The following is an 18,212-nucleotide window of genomic DNA, read 5'->3' as shown; positions in this document are numbered from 1 at the left end:
TCTTTGAAAACATACTCGCGGTCTTGTCCGATATAAAAGAGAAATTATAAGTATTTAAAAACGCTTATTTTGCTGTGCTTTATGCCTTTCGCTTGTCAGCAATTAATTCTCATATCTCTCGGATGGATCGGATTAAGTATATAAAAACAACGTCCGCGAGTGTTAAAATTAGCAGTATCTGTGATAGTTATATCCTACCTGTACAAATGTTTATTGATAAAACGGATCTAATCCAACGAGCAAAGTTTTCTCTTTCAATCTGCGCGTAGTTCTTCTTCTTCTTCTCTGGTGTTTCTTGGCTTGGCAACCTCACTCCTCATTACCGCCACCAACTGGAATAAAGTATGGATCAGGATATTTGCTTATATGTTGTATAGAAATAAACATAAAAACCAACAAATAAATAAATAAATATATTTAAAATATTATATTATATTATCTCACTAACTCAATAATATAATCATGATTAACTTGCTAGCAGTTTTCACTAATAAACCTCCACTTTCCATAATCCGTGACAGAGGAGCATCTTGGAGGCAAGGATTTAAAACTTTATCAAGAAACAAACTGACTCGAACTTTTTTGATCAGGTAGGGTTCAAGTGATTTCAAAACATTTCAGCCAGTTTATATATATGGTGGATATATTATTTACCTGATATAAAATGCATTTGGTTTTGAGTCAAGTGCTTCATTGTAGTATACGCTGATAGCTCTTCAGCGCACAGCACGAGCAGGACAAACAACAATGCTGAATATTAATAACTATGACTAGGACTGTTATACATACCATTATAATGAGAAGACCATGTTAATTTATTATACACGAACAGTTTTATGACACAACTTCACTGGCTGTGTATTTTTAAACAGATTAGACAAACATCTTGATTGTGGTTTTAGCCACAGAACTATAATTGAACACATACTATAAAAATAAAATACAATGAAATAAATACAATCTTCTACCTCAGCTTCAAAGACTGTGTCTAGTTACAGATTTCTTTAAGAATATTTTGCTTGTGTAATGCGATAAGAACATGGCTATTTGTGTGCCTGTTAACACTTATAAAGAAGGTTTTGTCTTGCTTCTCTTCAGATACAAAACGGTTATAGGAAACTATTTTGTTGTTATATATGTCATTATTAGAAAATCTAAATTAATTTGATTTTGTATTTTTCTGTATCATTTGAGAAATAATCATAATATTTTTCAATAGAGCACTGTAATACTTAATTCCTCACTTAATCAGTTTCTATCAGCAAACAGTCAGAATAAAGTGAGCTGATCTGCTGCTGATCCTGAATGTCTTGTTTAATGAATGTTTATAGTCTGAGACTCATCAATATTATCAGCTGATCAAAATCCTCTTTATTTCATGATAATAGATCCTGTTTTCACCTCATTCATTATACTGATGACTTCAGATCTGTTCATTGACACATTAAGATCATGTTAATGCTGTCATAGTATCATAATGGCATTTATTTAAAGTATCCGTGATAGACTATATTAAAACTAAATCATACATAAACAGTTTGTTCATGCTGAATGAATGTGATCAATGTGAAATAATTTAGCAGGCTTCAGGCCTGATGTGTCACCGAAAAGTTAATTCAAAGGAGAAACCACATTCACATTCTTTAAGTGGAAATAGTTTTTCACATCTACAGAGTTTAAAACTACATCAGAAGAGACACACTGGTGTGAGAGATCATATGTGCTTCGAGTGTGAGAAGACTTTTATTACTCCTGTAGAACTAAAACAGCACCAGAGGATCCACACCGGAGAGAAACCTTACATGTGTTCACACTGTGACAAGAGATTCAATCAGTTAGGACATATTAAATCCCATTAGAGGATCCAGACTGGAGCTAAATCATATCACTGCACTGCTTGTGGGAAGAGTTTCACTCTATTATCTAATCTATGCAGTCATAAAAATAAAATATCACATTAAGTAGTTTAACTTCCTTTAAGCGTGACATCGTATTGTTCTGTATAAGTCTGGCATGAGCACCCTCAAGAAGTGACATAACAAAAATTACCAAAACTTTACAGTTTATAGCAGTGAATAAAGTTCATCTTCAAGACCAGCAGTTTCATCTGTGAGATTCATATCAACTCAAAAATGAAGTTACAAAGATCAGGCTTGTAGCCAGCTCTGAGAACACCGAGGTCCGGACCTTGGTCATTTTTTTATGTTCAAACTTAATATTTGTTCTCTGAATGACTAACTTGCCGTTCAAAACTCCTCATATGAGTGTAGACAGTTTGTAATAATGTTGAGTGTCCCTGGAATGAAAATGATCGTTGCCAGATGCTGGCGAAAGTGAACGAGGCTTGAGACAGTTGTGAGGGCACGGGTGCAACATCTGATGTGTTGACAGAGCCAGCTTTTATAATTTTATAATACAATTGTATTATCTTTTCTGCTTAATTTGACACTAGAAAGATAATAAAGTGGATAGTTGCAGTTCAGAGATATCTTTATGTTATGTTAATTTACAAAAGATTTGAACTAATTACGGTTTATTTTTTATTTACTTTTAGATACACTGACAGTAATAAAGAAAGGTCCATGGACAGGATACCACATTCGGTAAGGCAAAAAAAAAAAAAAAAACACATCATGATATTTTGTGTCAGAAACTTAATGAATGCTATTAAAAACCATAGCATTTAGCAATAATACACAAATATGTTTTGTTTAATAAGTCAATTATCACATATTTGACTTTCTTTAAGCCCTACTTTAAGCATAGTTTTAATAATACTAAATGTTTTATTCTCTCTAATATAAACAGGAATTAATTTCTATCATTCTGCTGCTCTAACTGAAAAAGAATGACTTAGCCAATCTGAGACTTTGTTCAATGCAGCAGTAAGTTTGATAGCAGCTTGTTTTTTGTCTTAGCAGAAGTATAAAGAATTGTATCTGAACCTGGACCTCTAGACAAACTGTAGGCAGATCATTATTGTATATGCTAAACAAAATTGTTCCAAGAACCGACCCCTGTGGGACTCCAATATTACAGTCAAGAAATGGTAAGCATGCATCATTAATTATTGTACATTCTTTTCTTACATTTAAGTATGTAAGCACTCCATCCATGTTAATTTATTAGTAGAAAATTTAAACCTTGATAATTTAGATAAAAAACATTGATTAACGGTATAAAAAGTATTTTTAAAATCAAGGAAGATGGCTCCAGCAACACATCCCCTATCAAGAGTGGATTTAATTTGTTCAATGAAATAACAGTTGGCTGTCTCCATAGAGTGGTGTGTGTGCCCTAAATCCAAACTGCATAGGATGTAATGGAAAATGGCCAAGATTTAAATGCTGTACTTACTAATTGAAAACTAACATTTCAGTTTCTTTAGAAACAACTCGTAAAATACTGATAGGTCTATAGTTAATTACATTAGCCGGATCACCAGTCTTATACAGTATGTGTGGTGAGAAGCATTTTTTTTTCATCAACCGCTAGAACAGCAAAATCATTATTATTATTTTTTATTTATTATATATTATTTATTTATTAAATTCTAGCCTATATTTGAAAAGGACTACACACATAAACTGTAAATAATAATTGAATAAAGTGTTTTTTTTTTTTTTCAAAACAAAGTTTGTTAAGGTTTAGTTTTTTGTTTTTTTTCCAGCAATCCTCTGAAACTGCAGCAGTGTTTAAAATGATCCTCTGAAAGCAGACTCAGTCTTACCTCTGTTTCTGTGAGAGACTCATCTTTCCTCTCTTCTCTGACAGACTGCAGATGAACTGTCATTGATCAGCACTGGTTTGAGACAACAATCTGCTGTTCAGTGTGACCTGGAGATGATGAGGTTAATGAGATCAAGAAATATGTTCAGTTAGCAGCAACCGCAACAAAAACACTATAAAATAAAGTGATCTACAAACTAAAATACTGCCATGTAGAATGACTGAAATAACTAAACAACCAAATGGTCTTAATGAGAAATGACTGGTTTAAAAACACTTTCGATTTCGCGTCACGAAAACAAGAACATAAACCAGAAGCGGAAATACGGACAAACCTTCAGAAACACATTCGTTTTTGAAAACATACTTGCGGTCTTGTGCACTAAGAAGAGATTTATAAGTCTTTTTTTGCTAAGCTTGTAAATGAAAAATGTTTTCTAGGACATGAAATGTATCAAATCTAACGAGCAACGCTTTCTCTTGCTATCAGTGTGTTTTCTGCAGTTACTTTCGTTTTCTTCTTCTTCGTGGGTTTTAGTGGAGAGTCTCGAGGGAGCTGAACAGTTACTGCCACCTGCTGTACTGGAGAGAGGATATTACACCTAATACATTTAAACACTGCATTATTATTTTCACTCTTCCTGGACTGTTATCTATCATATTCACTTCAAATGTCTCACATGCAGAGACTTGTATTTATTTCTTACTTTAAATTATTTCAATTCATATCAGGGTACAGTATTAATACTTGTTCTACAGTTTCTGCTTCTTTATTGTGTATAGGCTCAATGTCCAACTGGTCTTTGATTCCATCATTACTTTGTCCAGCTGAGGGTTGAAAAGAGACTCATCCCATATTAAAGACTAAAAAAGTAGTGTTGCGTAATAAAAATAAAAAAAAATAAAAGAAAATAATAAACAATAGGAATGTACAAATTCAGAAATAAATTTGTTAGAAGCAAATAACATGGTTTATCAGACAATAATGAAGTCAAGTCTGCTTTATTGTCAATTCTTCACATGTACAGTACATAAATACAGAGAATTGAAACTGCGTTACTCTCAGACTCACGGTGCATACAGATAACACTAACAGTAGAACCTAAAAATACAGATAGATACAGATTAAATATAAAATTGATTGAATTGACAGAATTGATGTGGTGCATGACTAGCCGTTCAAAGCACTTCATGAGAATAGGAGAACATGTGACTAAGAGAGATGTAGAAAATGTCTGTGAAGACATCAGTGAAACACGAAATCTAATAAACTGCTTTATAAACGAATGGTTCTTCAGCCTCATTGATGAAGGATGAATAATAAACACAAGCGGTTTGTTCTTCAGTGTGTTTGGTTCTGCAGGGTTCTAGATCTCTCATGTTCTCTCTGTTCTTCAGTAAACTCTGTCTCTGCAGATTTATTTTCTTCATGATGATTTGATGATTGTATTTATGGGCTGAAATAAAAAAAAATAGATCATTATTTATCTTTTCTCTTATTAATATATATATATATAGAGAGAGAGAGAGAGAGAGAAACAAAAAAACTTACAATTAAAAGACCCCAAATATTTAAAAAATTAAGCATTTAAAAATTGAAAGAAGCAATGAATTGAGTTTAACTTAAGTGTTCTGGTTTTGTGTTTTATATGAAACAGTTCATCACAGATTACTAAATCAATACTGTTGTGATCGCTGCAAATGTCACAATAGGCTTTAAACCAGGGATGTCCAAACTACAGCCCGCTATCACTCATGTGGTAGATATTTATATTTCAGTACTGTAGTACACTTCATCTATCATTTGAATCACGTCTTCAGAGCTCTTCTTCTTCTTCTTCTTCAGAGCTCTTCTTCTTCTTCTTCTTCAGAGGTGCCGTCAGAATCTGAGCCTCCCTCTGTTCCTTTTGTTCGGTGTTTGTGCAGAAAGTCAGGTCTGCGTGAGCACAAACTCTCAGCGTGCCAGATGTCAATGGCTGTGTTTGGATCAAAGTCTTTGATGTCAGGTGAGCACAACTGGGTTTAAGGAGGTCAGAGAGGGTCTCATCTTTTAGGCGTGAGCCCCAGTCACTCTTTACCTGCTTCATAACACTGAACCCTCTTTCACAGTCAGCTGTAGTTGCAGGGATTGTGAGGAGAGCATCAGAAACATCAGGGACATGATGGTGCAGTATTCTGTTCACAGTAGACCAGATCTTCTCAAAGCTTCCTGCAGCAGGTTGAGACAGAAAATATGATTTATGCACTTGCAAACAATTATACATTTTCAAATGCAACTTTAGTTATTAAAAGATGGCATCAAATTTGGATAGTGCCTTTAACAAATTACATTTACTCTGATTACTGATAAACAAAATAAAACTGTCTCACAATATTAGACCTTTCTATAGAGCTTAGGAACTTTTCAAGCACTTGTTTAACAATTCTACATATTTTTTTTTTCTCAAACATCAAGTACCTCCTGCTGTGTGAAGTTCAGTCTTGAGAACTGTCCATTGATCAGGGATCAACTCCACATTCACTCCAGCAGACAGTAAAAGAGGTCGGAAGTGACTGATGAAGATTTGGTCTTTACATGTGAATTGCTAACCTGAACTGGTGTCTGTCTCTGGCCAGCACTGGAAACTGGTCAGCCGCATCTCCTGCAGGACACCACTGTTCACATCACTAAATCTAGCAGTGCTGAAAAGAGAGCAAACATGAAATAATCCATCTACACTGCTGGTTTTAGTAGGCTATAAATGAACATACCTCCTCCAAGTTTTGTAACGTCACCGTTGTTTACCCCTGTCATTACAGATGCTCCATCTATGGTGATTTCCACTTGCTTGTTTCTCCATTGAGTGCTGACTCCACTTCCCATTATACTACACACTGCTTCAGCTAGATTTGCAGCATCTGGCTTTGAATCTAAATCAGCTTTGACCTTGCCCTCAGTGGCACTTGTGACGTAGACCATTTCTTCTTCCATCACTGCACTGTCCAGAGATCATCTGACATGACTGAGATGAACTTGACATCTGATAATCTGGCCCTCATCTTTTTTCTCTCATCCTCTGCTATGTAGTGTATGAACTCTTTTGCCTGGTAGTCATCTGTAATTCTCTCCTATCTTCAATCCTTTCTTTCGGTCTACCCTGAAATAAATTTTTATGTAAATGAAGCCACTGTTAGCACCTACAACACAGTACATTTCAGTGAGATTTATTTTTAACTCCCAAACGTAAAGTTTCATCCTTGTCTATGGAAGCACTCTGAATTGTATTAAATGCACTGTTTTGCAGTGGCTCCCCTGATGTAGAGTTGGGATCCACCTGAAGTCTATAAAAGACTGAAGTGATGATGAAATCAGATACAGCTTCCAGACCTGAAGAGCTCTCCGACTCCACAACCATCACTGATATTGCCTTGAGCAAACAACTCACATTTTTACTTTATCTAATACTGACACAGTAATTGTAGAATATTTGTTCTGCTTACTTACTAATTGTAATAAATAAACGGACTTGTAGTAGTATATAACACACGTCTGCCTCCCTGGCATTGATGTATAGCTAAGAACAGAGCACGGAGAAGTCTTCTGTGACCTGTTTTGTGAAGATGAACTCAGACGCTTATGAGATAGAGCAGATCTGACTTACTTTACCTCCCTGAGAATAAATAATATAAAGTAGAAGGTGTAGGAAACTTAGCACAATATATATCTTAAACATCTCTAAATAATACAGTTTTTGTTTGTTTTTAAGGCAGTTAATTGGCTCGCCCCAACCTATATGATAACCTTGTACCACCATACTCAGTTCAAAGGTCACTGAGATCTAGGGTTGCCACCTTCAATACAGAAAAATAAGGGACGCCTGGGGGGGACAAAAGGTCCGATGACGTGCCAGTGGTGGTAAATCACAACTTAAAACATGTTTTCATAAAAATATTAATTGCTAATGAACTTTACTAATTGTATAAGGTGGCGTGAACACAGATTTTGGATAAAATATTTGTCATTGTTTCCAGACAGTAACACCATCTAAACAGTAAAACCACATAATAAATAACCGGTCTACAAACATTTCAAAATTCATGTAAAACACACATTTGTCTTTATTATTATTATTGTTAAGTTAATCTATTTTATATAGTTTATTGTTAATTCTACAGTAGCCTATTGATCAGTAGTTAGACAGTTTGAGTCTTTTCATTGTTTGACTGATGTAACTATATTTGTTATGGCAAAAACAGTGAGAAAAAAAATGTAATCAAGTAAAGGTTATTTGCTGATGTTAAAAATTGCATTATAAAACGATCTGATCAACTGATTTAATCCTGAGTTTTATTTATGATATTAATTTAGTATTAGTGTCTATAGCAAATGTGTTGCAATGCATACGACCTTGCAGATTATTGTCATATGGACTTTTGTCTGTTCTTTTAAAATTACATTGTTCATGAACCACAGAGGGGTTAGACACACAGACACATCAATAATAATTAACATGCTTAATGCCGCAATGCATTCTGGGTGCTATGGATGAGTTTTGTATGATGTACCCAGAATACTAAGACATCATCACATACGTGTTCCGGTTCCCTGGTTTCACCCAATCTAACGTATGGTGTTACTTGCATATTATTTATTGAAGTGACTCAATGGGTCATCAGTCTGAGACCCAGTTGAATTTAAAGCAGATCATTTCAAGGACTTGAAAAATAAAAGTACTTTTCTTTGTCAAACGAACATCAATATTCAGTGTATGAATCTCAACAATGGTAACATGCTTCATGCTGCAATGTCATCAGCAACCAAACAAACAACATCATTTAATCACGTTATCTTGCTTTTTTGCCATAATAAAGATTACAGCAGCTGAAGAACAACACTAACAGGTCAAGTGTTAAATTGCACAACTAAAGCCAACGCTTACCACCAATATGGTGACAGCAAACCAAACTATTACTTTTAAACAAACATCAAAACCTCTGCTAAAAAAAGCATCTGCTAAATGCATAAATGTAATAATGTTATTAATAAACATTTTTAGAATGTTTTTAGAGAACGTTATCCTATCTTTTGAGAGAACATTCTGGGAGCAAAAATAAAACTACCCCCTTAAAACATTGTTAGAACAATCAATGGTAATGTTCTTAGAACATGTTTAGAACAAACAATTCTAGCTGGGAAGCCCCACAATAATGAGCAAAAGAAAAATAATAGACTTAACAAAAAATGCATCAATAAATGTGATTTTAAATAAATTATTATTTGTGAATCATTATTATGAAGACCAGCAGCAGAAATAACACTGTAAATCTGACTCACCAGAGACGGTAACAGAGACACTGAATCATTTGTCTGTAGTTCAGTGTTAGTCTGTAGAGAGACTGAATCTCCCTCCATCACAGACACTGACTTCACTTCATCTGAATCAGAAACACACCTGAAGAACAAACACAAACAGAGTTTGTCACAGATTAAGGTGAAGGTTTACTGAAGTAAACAGTGTGAAATGTAAATCTTGGCCAATAATATCCAAACAACAAAACGAAAACGACATTTGTGGTGATTTTGAATAAAACCCATTTGCCGACACAGGAACTGAAGTTGATTTGAGCTGAATTCATACACAGAAAACTCTTCAGATGAGAATCACGTCACGACTGAAACTAAAGCTGCTGCTGTTTGAGCTTCACTGTTTTTATAGAAATGATATTTAGAAAAACAAACACACGTATTTGAGAGAAAAAAATACTCATTTCAAACTCACCAAGCATATTCCACGAACACAACCAGAAGCAAACTGTGTCAAACATCTTGAGCGGTTTCAGTCCACAGATATGAAGAGACAAACTGGATCAGTAATGAGAGATGAGACAGATGAGCTGATGTGAGGCTGCTCTGTAGTAAAGTGAAGTCAAACTCTCCTGTCAGCTAAATAACCCTCGATTTATTCAGCATTGATGCACAAGATCATCAGCTCTTCTGAGCTTCCTGGAGATCAATGCTGTCATGTTCAACAGAAATAAGCTGAGCCAAATATAGATGTTAAAAATGTGTTAAAGCAGTGTTTGATCCTGAGATCCTGAGAGTCTTTGACTCTGGTTTCTCCTGTAACTGTCTTCAGTCGGTTTGTTCTTCGTGTCTGATCAAATAGTTTCTCCTCTCAGACTGATTTCACAGATTCTCCAACTGCTTTATGGATCCAGAACAGATCACTTGTTGTAACTGTGTGCTCTCTCATATTTTCATATCATCAGTACGGGTCTAAACATTTCATCCATTGTTATTAAAGACATAGCACTATCTGATCACTTCTGTATTTTCTTTGATATATTGATCTCTGCTAGCACTGAATCTAGATCTGTCTCTGTCAGAAGGAGATGCATTAACGAGAACACAAGTGAACTATTTATGGAGGCTATATCTTTAACACCAAGCATTTCTGCAGACTCTGTTGATATTCTCCTTGATTCCTTCAACTCAAAAGTTAAGAACGTTATTGATGATATTGCTCCAATAATAGTCAGTAAGAAAACAGACAGAAATCAGTTTGGAGAAGATCAACAGCAGTTCAGACGATGAAAAGACAATGCAGAAAAGAAGAAACTTGAAATTCACGATAATCGAGTAGCAGTTATTGTGGACAGCTTTGAAATTAAAAGAGCATTAAATCTCAAAGCTGGAGCACAGACATTTACCCCACTATAAACACCTGCACATCCTAAAGTATCTCATTGGCATCACACCACAAGCATCTCTCTCTTTCATGTGAGGAGGTCGTGTCAGGGACAAACATGTGTCTGAGAATAATGGCCTTCTTAATAAACTATTACCTGGAGACTTGGTGTTGGCAGATGGTGGATGTGACAGAGACAGTGTTGGACTCGTGTGTGCAGAAGTGAAAATACCTGCATTCACCAGAGGACGCAGCTGGATGCAGAAGATGTGGAGGAAACACGGCAGATAGATCACCTCAGGGTTCATGTGAAGAGGGTGATATACACGTGTATGTATGTGCATTTATATACATATACAGAAATGTACCTTAAATAAACTACTTTTATTTTGGATGCTAGTAATGGTTTTCACAGCCTTACATTAAATGTTGCCTATGCATGAACAGCATTATCATTGTTATGCATATTGCATACCACCTGTTACAACAATAAATGGCAAAATTGATCAATTCTGTATCTCATTATTTGTGCATCACATTGAGGTAAATGTGTACAGTTTACAGTAAGGTATATAAAACCAGTAAAGGGGCAGTGTAACACATAAAAGGTAATTAGATAAACAACTATCAAGATCACCGGTAAGACAATAAGAAAAAATTAAATAGAAAAACAAATCTGACCGCAAAGCACTCCAGCGGGTGGAGAAAACTAAAACACCTCCACCCTGGTCAGAAAGACACAGCAGCACCTTTACTTCTTACGGAGCCTTAAACTGCTCAATGGATCACTGACACCCAGTTAACTTCCATCGAGAACATTTATCAGAAGCGCTGTCTGGGCAGGGCAAGAAACATGATCAAGGATGCCTCTCATCTTCACTATGAACTCTTCATCCTCCTTCCATCCGGCAGGAGTTACAGGAGACTACGCTCTCGCACTAGTAGACTCAGAAGAGCTTCTTCCCTGAGACTGTGACACTTCTGAACTCCACAACACCAATCTAACCTGCTCCTGCTCTTTTACTGCACTCCTCACAGTACTTCTGTACAGAGCACAGTCAACTACTTCTATAAAAATATCATTGCATTACTGTTATTTTGCATAGAATACATTGTTTAACAATACGTTTGCACACTCAATCCAACTGTATTTATTACCACAGCTCTCACGTTGCTGCTGTTCATAATGTACATATAATCCTGCACAGTATATATAATATATATTATAATTATAACAATATATAATATAATCCCACAGTTACTTTGACAATGCAGTCTCTTCATTACCATAATAAAATACATAAACACTGCGCAGATAATATATGTAGTAAAATCTGTGTCATTAAGTGTTATCACTGTACCACCGTGATGTTATGTAAAACATTTTGTTTTACGTAGATATTTGAACGTGAGTGAAGTCCATAATAAATACAAATACATCGCAAATGCGGAAACATTTGATTTTGTGACGAATGAAAGACCCAATGTTGGTTTCAGTTTCGCTTTTGCTTAAATTAATTAGTTTTGGCTTGTCATCTGTATTGCTATAGCTTTTTATATTTTTAATTCTTGTTCTATTCTAAATACTGTTAATTGAAAGGATTGTTGTGGAGTGAGGGGAACTAAAATAGCCTAGCTATGTAAACTGTAATCCAAATTACATGACAAAAAATACAGGTAGTAACATAATCCATTTTACAAAGCTTGTCAGAACATTCTGTTTTTGCTTCACATTGGGTTATTATTAAATCAAATTATGTATATGATTATTATTATATAACTAAATGATATAAAATTATATAAATTATATGTATATGAATTATATAACAAAAATTAAATAACTGTAATAACAGATTTAGGTTAAATAAAGATGTCAGTCTTTATTTCTTTTTAGAAAACAAATCAAAGAAAAATGTTTCTAACATTCTGTATGTTGCTCAAAAACAAAATATATATTGTGTCCAGTTTTTAACCCAGTCATTTAAAAATAACACATTTTTTAAAACAAAAAATACGAGTTCACATATCGCACCTAACCACGCGTGGAAAACGTAATTAGAACTAGCTACTAAATTAGTAAAAAATGCCTATCCATATACAGCTGTGATTCGCGAACCTCAAACTACTGGTGTGGCCCGAATCTGTGATATCTGAGCCGACTGCATTTAAAAAAGGGCTAAAACCTGCTCTGGTCCATATCTGCAAAACGGATTTGAGCCAACACTGTTTTGACGATAGACTGTCAGAGACCTGATGTGGACCACATCCGAAATACTTTTCTCAAACTGTATGAAGAACTCCGTGGAATAAACATTTTCAAAACAACATGGTTACATGTCTGCATATGTTTTTTTTTTTTTCTATCTACAGCATGAGATAAATGCATTGTCATTAAGCTGAGCAATATTATCAGTGTTTAAAAACTATACAGCAACATTTTGTGATGCTATAAGGTCCGTTACAGCACTGGTCCGTTTGAGCTCCGTTTTAGGTCCGTTTTACGACAGCGCCAAAAGTGCCAAGTGAACGTTAGGTCTCGCTTGACTGTCGTCTTGCATATAAGGTCCACATATGTACTACGGACTTCAGTCAGAAGCCCCAAAAAATAATAAAAAATATCATCAAACCATTTGCGTTTATTAACCATTGCGTTTATTCTAATTTACTGTCTATTACTTAAACGTGCAAGTGAAATGCTGTTTGCTTCGTAAATAACAGTTGCAGGCTGTTATTTGTGCACCAGTCTGTGTTATGTTAAAGCTGCATCTGCTATAGCGCTATACAAATAGCCTATGAGTGTAGCACAGAATAGACCCAATTATAGGATAACCGCATCAACTTTTTAATATCATATATATGCGCTAATGTGCTGAATTTTAAAAGTTAGTCTTAGCGATGTCCAGACGAGTAAAAACTTTTTGCACATTTCAATAGGCTATGCTATACCCAGATTTAGTTATAAAGGTCAGTATCGGTCGTTGATCAAATTTGATGTTGAATTAACGTTCACTTGTTCTGAACATCAGAACGTTATTTAGTGAAAAATAAAGCATCGATTCAATGTCGAAATCACAGACTCATCAACCGACACAGCCGACGCATCTGATCGAAATCATAACATCGGATCTAGAGCCCCCCAAAGTCATTTTTTTGGGCCTTTTCGAACACTGGACTTATATCTATCTGCACAGAATCCCCTGAACGCAGAAGTGAACGTGTCTGTGTGTCTCTGAATGAACTCCATTAGTGGAAGCGTTCTTCACACAACAACGAGCAGAAACACGACAACTAAACTCTAAACATTCACAGCATTTTATTATAGTAGTGTCCTCATTATAATGTTATGACAGTCCCAGGCATAGTTTTTTGTCCTGCTCGCTATCTGAAAAATAAAACTCATACTAATATGCTGATTTGCTGCTCAAGCATCAAAGTTCATTAAGTTCATTTGCTGACCATTTGACTGTTTCATTTAGATTCATTAATAAAACTAAATGGCCATTGCTTGGATTTAACTTATATCCAAATAAAATCCTGAATGACACACTACACACTGTGCATACTGTACTCTAGATACTCACCTGTCTGGTGTATGAATATTATAAGATTATTTTATCAACATCTGAGTCTGAGCTCTCCGTTGTGAGGAAAGCTGACAGTTGACTCATGAAGTGTTTGTCTGTTTAAGTCGAGCATTATCCAGAGAAGATCTTGACTTCACTGATGATTAGCTGTTGTTCTTACACCCTCACCAGAGAAAACATCTGGACTCAGACAACTAGACTCCAAGATCAACAAGCAGAAAACAGAGATGATAACACTGAACACCTCAAACCCCTCAGCAATTAAAGTACAGGAGCAGACCTCTGTAGAAATGAGGAGTTTGTCGAGCTGGGCTTCATCATTAGACATGATGGAGGACAGACAATGACATCAAGAGACGCATTAGCAAGAGCAGAAACAGCTTTATAACACTGAACAATATGTGGAGGTCCAACATTAGAATGACTCTGTATCAGAGCTGTGTCCTTTCCACCTTACTTTACAGATCTGAATGTTAGAGAACAACAGAAGCACTTTACCTAACTATCAACTTTCCACATGATGAACCTCCAGAATCCTGCAGATCTTCTGCTCCAAAACATCTCTGACCAACAACTACTCATGCGGCGCAATTAAGAAAGTACATGAAAAAAATAAAACCGCTGACTTCTTTTACCTGCTGTACATATAATGGGAAAATTTCTGTTATTATGCATGAGCTATTTATGCTTTATGTTTCATGTCTACAAGTAAGCCTATATTTAAAACAGTTTAATAATAGAGGAGAGCGGGGTAAGTTGTCACATGGGTAAGTTGCCACACTGTTCATAACTCCAAAACGTGAGGCTCTATCTCAAAAATCAAATAGCCACTTTTCTGTGACTTCTTCTATAGTCAATTTCCTGTTCAAATGTGGTCAAGATCTCTCTAATCTGAGTTTAGCTCAATTTTCTTATTTATTGGCTTAAAGAGTAAAAAAATTGCACTCTACATTTTATGCAATACAACTTTATTAGGTTTGAATGTTAGAAATTATTATTTTGCACAAAATAGAGGAGACAATAACGTGTCTTTTGATACTTAAGCTGACGTGCTATATTGAGCTTACCTTGAGATTTAGACAACTTTAGCACACAAGTCAGTTTGGGGCAAGTTGTCTCAGTGACTTAGGGGCAAGTCGTCACATATGAAAACTTGCCCCAGTAAAAAAAAACCACATAGAACATGCTCAAAAAACATTGAGATGTATTTCTGGAAACTGGTTTTGCACCATCCTATGTCAGAGATCGACCCATTCAGAACCCTGCCCTGCCAGGCCCCAGCAGCAAGTCTGTTCTGTCCAGCATGCCCAGTTCTGCTTCTGCTATCACCAGCTCACCCTTATCCAGCAATGCTATTGCTGACAGCGGACTACCAACTCCAGAGCAATTCTTAGAAATAGAATAGCAACTAGAAGTAGAAAATAATATGGCGGAATCTAGCTAAAAGCGGTTTCAAAATTGTTGTTGTATGTGAGTCAAAATCTGGACCTACTCAAAACGAGGCAGTTAAAAGAAGAAAAATAATAGAAGTGTCATCATCAGATGATGACGAGTGCTTTTGCCTCGACTTTGTGGAGCCATTTTCAAAAATTCTTCCAAAAGAGTTGTGGGTAAAATGTGTAAAAATCAACAAATGGGCCCATGATGCTTGCACTTCAGTCCAGGCAATTTAGGTGTGCCAGAATTGCAACTCTAAAGAGGAGTCTGATTAGTCAGATACAGGGAATCTGTTTTGTTCAGAGGTTAAACATGTTAAGTTAAGCGAGTTATCTGCATTATTTCATTCAGTTATCATGGATCTATGTGCAAGCCACAGAACGTTTGAGTTTAAAGTTCAAAGTTAAGTGGTCTTGCCACTTAAACGTGTTTTGATTGAAATGTGTATTGTTTGGATTGAAATAATAGTTTTTTCCAAATTCTCTAGGCATGATTTTTTTTTTACATTTCCAGTTCTGGTTGAAATTTAAAGTTAAAAAATCAATAACATAATTAAATAGTTGTGTTCTTATTTTTAGATAGTCTAGTGTGACAACGTACCTGCCGATGGGGCAAGTTGTCACAAGTGCACATTCTCTATTCAACAGTCTACAACTCCGTAACAATATAAGATATGAAAATGTAATGAAAACAACATATGTGCCCAAGACTTCATTCTTTCATTTGGTATAACATTTATATCATTGTGATGCACGGTGCTCATTAAATGTTAGACAGTTTGAAAAGTGTGACAACTTACCCCGCTCTCCCCTACTTAAAACAGACGAGTAAACTCTTCACTTGTTTTTAACTGTATGTGGCATTTTATTTACATGAAAATATAAAAGTGTTAAAAAGACTAAATGTGTTTGAGTATTTAGAGGAGAGTGAAAGACCCAAATGCTGTTAACTTGTGAAAATGTTTAGTTGATTTGATGAAGGAGAGACTCCATCCACAGAACAAAGACTATATACTGGATATATGTACATTAACAACAGACACACAACTAAATATTAAGTCAAATAGAATAACAATGTGCAGAAAACATGAGATAAGTTTCAAAACATTGTAGATTTGCTTTATATCTTTTGACACATTTAAGTGCTGAACTTGACAATCACATTTAAACATTTGAATCATTATGAATGAGTTTAATAGAAATATTATTAAACTGAAGAGCCAGACAGACTCATCTGAGCTTCTTCCTCCTCTGTTCCAGCTTTACATTAAACACAATGATCATCTGCTTGAATACTAAAGCTACATTAATCATTCAATATCATGTTTCTAACACACATGCTGCATTATTTGATTGTAAAGTCTGAGTCTCTTCACCTGTATGGATCACATTTACACATTTATCACACATTTATTTCTCCTCATAGACACAGTAGTGAAGCTCTTCTGTGGATCTTCAGCTGATGTTTACTGCTCCTCTCAAGATCACTTCACTTTATGGGATACAGCATTCATCAGCTTCTGGTGATTTAACTATCAGAAACTTTTGGTTTTTGAAATAATCTAATAATAAAAATATGGATTGTCATCTTCAACACTGTAAGGTGGAACAGAAGAGAGAGAGAGAAACAGTGTTCACAACAAATTGCAAATCAGTTACTATTTTACTACAGAGTTAAAAAAGTTACATCTACATGATCTTGCATGGATGTTTCTAAAACAATATTTGTGTTTTAATTACATTTGAACATTAATTCCATTCATATGTTTGTCTCTATTGAGTCAAAATAAAGAAACACACACTAACGAGTGTACAGCAAATATAATAAATGACAAGGAACAAACACAAATGTGACTCGCTCTTAAAACAGAAATCTTTCAGTTAAATGTGTCACTAGTTAAAGCTGTTTGTCTCTAGTTTAAACATGTTTGTATTGGTCTCAGTAAATAAGTGAAATGATTGCACAGCTCGCTGGAATACTGGATTCTGATTGGTCAGTCGTGACATTCGGAGGTGTGTTATTCATTAGGTGTGTGTCATTAGCAGCAGAATAACACACAGTCATACGGTATTTGAGTCGGCCGTTTCTTTGACTTCTCTCGTATCACAGCACCGCGCTCTCACTCATTTCATTCAAACACAACTGCTATTAGCTTGTGCCTCAGTTACTGACTGGATTTACCCTCAAACCAAACCGCAGGAGATTCCTGTTAATAGTAGACTTGAGGAGACATTGTTCAAAGTGTGTCTTGTTGTTCAAGTTGTTGCTAACTGAGCAGAAGTGTTTAGCTGAATCTAAATTGTGTCTAATTCTTCACTTGTGTGTCAAGAAAGCATATAATAAGTGTGATAATGCAGATGCAGCCGGATGTTATCACAGAATAAGTCTCTTCAGGAGGACACAAGTCCTGATCACCCTGTCGGGTTTATTCTGTGATAACAAGCGGCTGGAGCTACATTATCTCTTACAGAAAGTAAGTGTAAAGTAATGTGACGTGTTGCTTGTCAAAGTAAAAACACACAAGAGACAGAGACATTGATCATGTGATGCTGGACGACTGTGAGCTGAAGCTGAATCTGCTCTGATTTTACCAGCGTTTTCCTACAATCTGAACAAATCTATTTCAAACTCTAATGATTCACTATTACTGATCTCATTAATAAAGCAGCTGTTGCTGTAGAAAGCTGTGACAGTCTGCTTTTCTTCTCTTTCCTCCTTTGTGTTCAACATTTTTATCAACTTTACATTTCATTCTGACACAAACCCTTTGAAATAAAGCTTGATGATCATTTGA

The 18,212-nt window shown here is 35.4% G+C and overlaps 1 protein-coding gene and 1 long non-coding RNA gene across 2 annotated transcripts in view; both read right to left on the bottom strand.

The window, feature by feature from the left end:
- The window catches only part of LOC127987694 (uncharacterized), a 2,462,016-nt gene that overhangs the window by 1,568,320 nt on the left and 875,484 nt on the right, over window positions 1-18,212 (bottom strand). The window lies entirely within an intron of this gene.
- Window positions 721-4,399, bottom strand: LOC127987828 (uncharacterized). Its single transcript, XR_008161446.1, has 3 exons — window positions 4,097-4,399; window positions 3,731-3,837; window positions 721-1,813 (listed from the first exon to the last, which is right to left on the bottom strand). It is a non-coding gene; the product is annotated as an uncharacterized LOC127987828 (long non-coding RNA).

This window comes from Carassius gibelio, chromosome B22 (assembly GCF_023724105.1).
Source record: "Carassius gibelio isolate Cgi1373 ecotype wild population from Czech Republic chromosome B22, carGib1.2-hapl.c, whole genome shotgun sequence".
Classification (NCBI taxonomy): domain Eukaryota; kingdom Metazoa; phylum Chordata; class Actinopteri; order Cypriniformes; family Cyprinidae; genus Carassius; species Carassius gibelio.
The sequence above is the reverse complement of the archived record's forward strand: the minus strand, read 5'-3'. Positions and strand labels throughout refer to the sequence as shown.